The sequence below is a fragment of the Xylocopa sonorina genome, unplaced genomic scaffold, assembly GCF_050948175.1.
Source record: "Xylocopa sonorina isolate GNS202 unplaced genomic scaffold, iyXylSono1_principal scaffold0014, whole genome shotgun sequence".
NCBI classification, from domain to species: Eukaryota; Metazoa; Arthropoda; class Insecta; order Hymenoptera; family Apidae; genus Xylocopa; species Xylocopa sonorina.
The window spans coordinates 3,122,918-3,131,137 of record NW_027490090.1 but is presented as its reverse complement, the minus strand read 5'-3'; positions in this window follow the sequence as shown (position 1 = coordinate 3,131,137).

Genomic DNA, 8,220 nt, shown 5'->3' with positions numbered 1-8,220 from the left:
TGCTTGAACAGCTGTAAAAATTGAAAGAGCCTATTTAAAATTGTTTTATTTATCGTGTAATTTTCTGATGGATTTGCAAGATAATTTTCTCGTTTTATCTCGATGATTACGATTAATTATTTGTCCGTGATTACGATAATTCTGTCGTTATCGTGATTTCGATGACAACAGTTGTAATCGTTTCGAATTCGCGACTGATAATCGCTGGTGATTATTGTGCAATTACGTTTGCACGGCTCGCGAAAGTATTTAGGTAAGTTTCAGGCGAGCACGAGCGTTAGAACTTGTTTGTCGAGGCTACAGCCATTAATGGCGCTGGGGGATTGATTGTAATTCCGCAATTAGAACCGAAACTGACGGTGAATCATTCGACGTCTGCAGAATGTACTGACTGCTTCAAAAATTGCACAATATTTGGTAATTTAAATGTTAAGAAATGGCAAAAATATATAGCAATTTAAATTTTGAAAATCTAGTAATTTAAATTTTAAAAAATTCTCAGAAAAATCTAGTAATTTAAATTGAAAAAAATTGTCAGAAAATCTAGTAATTTGAATGAAAATGCTGGAACTATTGCAGTGCCACTGATTAAAGATTTCAATGGAAAATAGCGAATTTTGTGATGCAGAACACATTACAGTATGTTATTGGGGTGGTTCACTCCTTGGTTTTTCTGGTAATTGCTTGGTTCTTCTTGTAATTGTTAATTTATGTCGAAACTAATATTGTCTACGACTTATATGGAAGTATTGGAACTATTGTAGTGTCACTGAACAAAGATTTCAATGGAAAATATCGAAATTCATGACAGAAACCTCATTACAGTATGTTATTGGGGTGGCCCACTGCAGGGTATTTTTTGTAATTGCCAATTCACGTCGAAAACAATGTTGTCTATGTATCATATGGATCCATTACAGTCCCACAGAATAAAGAATGCAGTGGAAAATATCGAAACAGTGACGGATAGTGCATTTACAGTATGTTGGTGGGCTGCTCTCCTTGGTTCCTCCTGTAATTGCTCGGTTCTTCTTGTAATTGCTAATTTACATCAAAACTAATGTTGTCTACGACTCGTATGAGACTATTGCACTGCCACTGAATAAAGATTTCAGTGGAAAATATTTAAATTCGTGGTGGATACTGCATTTACAGTACGTTATTGGGGTGGTTCTTCCTGGTTTTTATTGTAATTGGTAATTTACATCAAAACCAATGTTGTCCACGTATTATATGGGTCTGTTGGAACAATTGTAGTGCCACTGAAGAAAAATTTCAGTGGAAAATATCGAAATTCCTGATAAACACCACATTACAGTATTGCTTTTGGGGTGGTTTTCATTGGTTTCTCTTGTAATTGCTAATTCTAATTTACATGGATCTACCACAGTGTTTAATACTTAATATTTATTACTATTTAATTTTTTTTAACTGGAAACAATATTTTCTGGCCACTAAAACCACTTCTCCAATTATTAAAATTCACCATTCTCACCTTCATTGCTCGATTATGCTAATTGAAAATTGTATTTCATTCACGAACGCGTTTCAAAATGATAATTCTGTGCTCGATCGATGGACGAGGGTGAATCATAATTTTCAATGGGACGTGACGAGCCATGAATCGACGTTCAGAGGCTTCCGTTTCAACTGAAGCGGTTTCGAGCGTCGTTTTCTCAGGCAACGGAAGAAATGGCCGCTCGAAGGTCGTCGCGCGCTCGGAAGAGGAAGTTGCACGTCCTTGCGAAGTGTGTCACGTGCCTTCCACGAAGCATCCTCAGCGATTTTCCGGTCGAGACGCTTCCTGGCGAACGGTTCGTGGCGACGACCTCGACGATCGCTTATTCTGCGCCATCCTCGCACGTTTCAATGAAATCGAAATCGACGAGGCTGCCATTTTGCATCGACAATCGTCAAAAGTGCTCGATCGAACTCGAAATCTGAATAAAAGCTGCAATTAAATTTTAATTAACACTCATTTATTGAGCAATTATAATTAACCTCATTGTTGTTACAAAATTTTTATTTGCAATATCAAATTCTATGATTATGTCACTTTAATTAAATTTTAATTTGCAGCTTGTCCCATAATTAATTATTTATTCTTCTCCTTATTTATATAAATTAACTAATTTATTTTTAACAAATACTAAAATAACTATAATTTTCACAAAACTTCAAAACAAAATAATCTGCTTAGTCACGATGTGCAAGAAATATTTAGAGCGTGAATAAAAACCAAGCAAGTTTCTATTTTTTTTTTTTTTTTTTTTTTTATAAAACGTGAAAGCGTCGCGAGATTACTCGAAATGGATGTAACGTCGATTATTACGGGTGTTCTTTCGAAATCGAATCGCATTTCGCGACGCACGGATGCTCGCGAATCAAGGCGTCTGTTTTTTACTGCTTCTTCCACCGGAAACGGAGGATTTCTTCGATATTCAGTGAAAATCGCAGACTTCTCGCTCGACTAGATTCAATTTAAACCGAAATATTCGATTTTTAACTGATAAGAATCAACTGGTTTGTCAAAAAATCACTTTTTTAATTTGTAAACACTGAAACATGTATATCAGTAATTAATAAAGATTTTGAGGAAGCTTTATTGGTCCACGAAGAAGTGCAGTGGACTTGAGATCAACCAGGTTAAGATTCTGTCGTTGCGTCACCAATTAAGATGGGTGACCATCGAGAAAAAAAAAGAAATAAAATTTAAAAAGGTGTGAAAATTATATTTGGTTCGCCATTTATTTCTGAAATATTAATTTCGTGGTGAATTTGTGTTATCAAAGTTAGGATGAGTGGCAGCCATGTTCGAAATTTGTAAAATAAAATTTCTTCAGCCATAAAAATAAAATCAAAAAAGCATGAATTAATATAATTTCGAAATATTAATTTCGTGGTGTGAATTCTTCTAAAAAAAAAAAAATAATTGTGTTACCAATCAAGATGAGTGCCTGGCAGCCATGTTTGATTAATTTGCGAATATTTCAGAAATTTGTAAAATAAAGTTTCTTCAACCAGAGATGATAAAATAAAAAAAAAAAGGATTAATTATGTACGTTTGGAAGAATAATTTGGTGGTGAATTTTCTAGTTCTCTCAAAGGAAGAAAATGTAATAGTGTCAGTCTTGTTGGTGAGTGACGATATTACGCTCGATCTAATAAGTTGGGAATTTTCTGCGAACTACTTGAGTTGGCGTCTTGAATAGCGAGAGCTGAGATTGCGTCGCGTAATCTCGCAAACACCTAATACACGGTTTCATTAACAGTATTGCGTGCAGATTTAGACGTAAAGCAGAGAGAGGGGATCGATACTGGTCCTCCCAGTCGCAAATCTTAATTGTGGAACGATGTAATCCCGTTGCGAGTGTGCAATGCCACTGTAACAGTCGCCTATAATTCGTGGACCACATTGGTTTCGACGTCAATTAGCAATTACAAGAGAAACCAATGAGAACCACCCCACCAACAATACTGTAATGTGGAATTCATCATGAATTTCGATATTTTCCACTGAAATTTTTCATCAGTGGCACTACAATAGTTCCAACAGATCCATATAACACGTGGACAACATTGGTTTTGGTGTAAATTACCAATTACAATAAAAACCAGGAAGAACCACCCCAATAACGTACTGTAAATGCAGTGTCCACCACGAATTTAAATACTTTCCACTGAAATCTTTGTTCAGTGGCACTGCAATAGTCTCATACGAGTCGTAGACAACATTAGTTTTGATGTAAATTAGCAATTACAAGAAGAACCGAGCAATTACAGGAGGAACCAAGGAGGGCACCCCATCAACATACTGTAAATGCACTATCCGTCACTGTTTCGATATTTTCCACTGCATTCTTTATTCTGTGGGACTGTAATGGATCCATATGATACATAGACAACATTGTTTTCGACGTGAATTGGCAATTACAAGAAATACCCTGCAGTGGGCCATCCCAACAACATACTGTAATGAGGTTTCTATCATGAATTTCGATATTTTCCATTGAAATCTTTGTTCAGTGGCACTACAATAGTTCCAACAGTTCCATGTAATACGTGGACAACATTGGTTTTGGTGTAAATTACCAATTACAATAAGAACCAAGAAGAACCACCCCAATAACGTACTGTAAATGCAGTATCCACCACGAATTTAAACATTTTCCACTGAAATCTTTGTTCAATGGCACTGCAATAGTTCTAATACTTCCATGTAACGCGTGAACAACATTAGTTTCAACGTGAATTAGCAATTAGAAGAAGAACCATGCCAATTACCAGAAAAATGCAGGTATGCCACCCCAATAACATACTGTAAATGCAGTATCCACCACGAATTTTGATATTTTCCACTGAAATCTTTGTTCAGTGGCACTACAATAGCTCTAATGCTTCCATATAACGCGTGAACATCATTACTTTCAACATGAATGACCAATTACAACAAGAACCAAGAAAAATGCCATCCCAATAGCACACTGCAAATGCAGTATTCGTCACTGCCTCGCCATTTTCCACAGAAATCTTTCTTCACTATCATCCTCTCGTTACAGTAACTTTATTATTACCCGCCTGGCATGATTAATTACCCACGAATAACTGCAAACTCACTTTCCTCCTGCAGAATGAAGCTGCCAGCAATGAATCGCCAATTCCTGCTGGCAGTATCGACGATTTTATTAATGACTCGATCACGCGTCCCATTCAGACTTTTCCACCAACCACGTTCGAAGTCGTTTCAGCATTTTGTGACAAAGAAACGAGCACAATCACGCGGTTCTTAATTTCTAATTGCAACTGGGACGCCAGTTTTAAGTCCAAGCGTCGACCACAAAAGAGAAACGCAATTGGCCAATTTCCTCGTCCCTTTTAAAACAGTAACAACCGACTTTGCTTTTCATTGTTTTTCACACTTAATTTCAGTGGCGTCAGCCATTTTTTTCAGAACCATTTGAAAACCAATGACTGAGAGAGACGCGTTCGAACGATGTATTCCAACCAATAAATCACCTGACTCGCGTTTTTACGTAACCAACTCGAATTATCCTCGAGAAATAATCGAGAATCGATCCCAGAAATCCTCTGCCAGTCATTCTCGTCACAATGTTGCGATTTCGACGTCAATCGAACGCCCCAGGCGACTCGAAATGCAAATTTAAATTGCATTTCGATGCGTCTTTGTATTTAGGTGACATAACCTCAAATCGAGACACACTTTAAGTGCTCGCAGCAATAAAATAAAACCAGAACTGAATGTTTTTCGAATCGAAAATCAATTTTATTTGAAATAAAAAAAATATTTCTTGAGTGGACAGACAAATAATAAATAAACATTCTAAACTGGGCCAGCAATTAATGCAATCTAAACAGGAAAGTGATTAGTCGAGCTACGTGAGCTGATAAAACGCTGAGAATGTCCTCGATAAATATCTATTTATGATTGCGCAATCGCAGAGAATTTCAAAAAAATCGAACGTCGAACGCGCCTGGAATTCGTTGCAAATCGATTAATTTTTTTCTGGTCGATTCAAATGGCTTTGATCTGCGTAAAAATGGAATTTGAGGGATTCTTGACCTAAATTTGAGTATTTTTGAACGCGTTTTATCGCTCGCGCGGACGTGTCGAGACTATTTGAATTTCGCGCGCTGCGATTTGAACGTTCACCGTGATTTGAGGAAACGATAAACGAGTTTTGAAGCCATCGCGTGTTTCACCAGCTGAATTATGTAAAGAAGAAGTATATTTGAGTGCGTTTCGAGTCGTTGATCAATTTAAAACGTTGTCGTTGGCGATTTTGCCAGCACGATTTAATAATTGCCCGTTTTGAACGATGTGTTTAGTTTAAGGGGGACAAGGTGAGTTGTTATCGAGTGTTTCTGATATTTTTGTCGTGAAAATAGCGAAGATAAATGTGTTTATGTGCTTTGTAGAATTATTCGAACTTTTATTCTGTTTTGTGAATTTAAAATTGAGAAATGAGTTTTTTATTGCAAATTAGATGAGTAATTTTGGGATATTGTGAGTGGTAATTGTTTGGATCTGTTGTGACTTAAAGCTTTTACTCGTGAATTATATTTATTGCAAATAAAATTGATTTTAGATTAGAAAAACTTTCAGTTTCTCTGGTTTTATTTTAAGGAACTTTGACTGTGCATAGAAAATTAATTTTTAATATTTAATCTTCACTTTTGCAATTTTTCAATTATTTAAAAAAAAGAAGAGTAATTTTTGTACTTAATTATATTGCAATTATTAATCAAAATTCTGTTAATTAATAGAAAATAAAATAAGAGTAATTGCTTAAAAATATTGCAATTATTAATAAAAATTCTGTTAATTGGTAGAAAATAAAATAAGAGTAAGTGCTTAAGAAAATTGCAATTATTAATTAATGGAAAATAAAATAGGAAACGATTCGACAAATAGACTTTCTGGCTCGCGTAGTTTTTCAAATTTGGAGCAGAGAATTCGCAAGAAAAAGCCGCGTCCGCGTTAAATAAATACACTTAAATACGATTTCTCCAGCGTCCTTATTGCGACATCCGGTGCATCCGCGTCGCGACATTGCGCGAGATGCTCTGAATTATTCATTTAAACATATTTCCATAAAGAGTAAACGCGACGAGTCGCGGAACGACTGCTCTCGCAGGGGCAGTTTATTTAAATTGAGCAAATTGCGGCTTCGACGATATTCCACGAGAAATGGACACGTTTCGAGGAATTAAAGTTTAAGCCGCGTGTGAGAATGCTTGCAGGGTCTTTCCTCTGCTTTTTGTCGACTACAAAGACGCTATAATCAGTAATTAATTGTATATTGATCATTTTTTAGTTAAACTGACTGTATAGCATTTTTTTGTTGACCTTTTTAGTAAAAAAATGGTGACCAAAAGGTAGATTTAAGTCTCAATACAATAAAATAAATACCAAAGTAAATGACCAATTGAATGAACATAGTTGACTATTAAGTCCATGTAATTAAAAAATAATTGTATGCGACAGATATCAAGTATAAAGGTGCAATAATTAGTAATTAATTCCATACTGACCATTAACTAACTGTACAGAATTTTTCTATTGACCTTTTGCTAAAAAAATGGCCAGCAAAGGTAGGTTTAAGGCCCAATGGAAAGTAGAATAAATTAAAAAATAATGACCAATTAATTCAACAGAGTTAACCATTTAACTCAAACCATAGAACACTTCCTGAGGATCCATTTAAAAAAATACCAACCAAAAAACTAGATTCAATTCCCATTAAAAACTACAATAAAATAAAAACAAATCAATACCCAATTGCACTTTCCTGTTGACAATTTTGCCAAAAAACCACCAACCAAAAACAAAATTAAAATACCACTAAAAACAATCCACCAACCAAAAGTCTAGATTTAATTCCCATTAAAAACTACAATAAATTTAAAAAAAAAACAATGCCCAATTACTTCACCAGATTCAACCAAAAAGCAAAATTAAATCCCACTAAAAACAATTCCAAACCAAGAACCCAATACCCAATTAATTCACCAGAGTTGACCAATTTTGCCAAAAAATCACCAACCAAAAGACTAGATTTAAATCCCACTAAAAACAATCCTAAACCTAAAACTCAAAGCCCAAAATTAATTCTCCGGACCATTTTGCCAAAAAACCGCCAACCAAAAGACCAGATTTAATTCCCAATAAGAACTACAATAAACTAAAAAAAACCACTGCCAAATTACATCTTTCTGTTGACAATTTTGCCAAAAAATCACCAACCAAAAAACTAAATTCAAATCCCACTAAAAACAGTCCAAAACCAAGAACTAATTCACCAAATTGGCCCATTTTTCTCAACTCGAAGCCCACTTCCGGTGTCCCCACCCCACCCACACCCAACCTCCCCCTCTCACACCCCCTGAAAACCCCTCTCACAGTAAAACCTTGCACTCACCCACGAAAAAACGTTCTCCTCAACAGACGTCATCGCTCGTATTCCTAAAACCTGATCTGGCGTCACGACTGGCGTTCCTAAAATCACTTGAATTCGCCAGGGGAGTGTCTTCACGAGCGACCAATGAGAACACGGCTGTTATCAGCCGCGAGGCTCGTATAAAACCGGTCGCGAGTCTCGTCCGCGTCGCACAAAGGGATTCGAGAGCGAGATTCCTTGGTGGACGTTTTTTTCGAACGCTCGACAGGCGAAAAGAAGGCCAATAAGCCTGCGAGCGCGC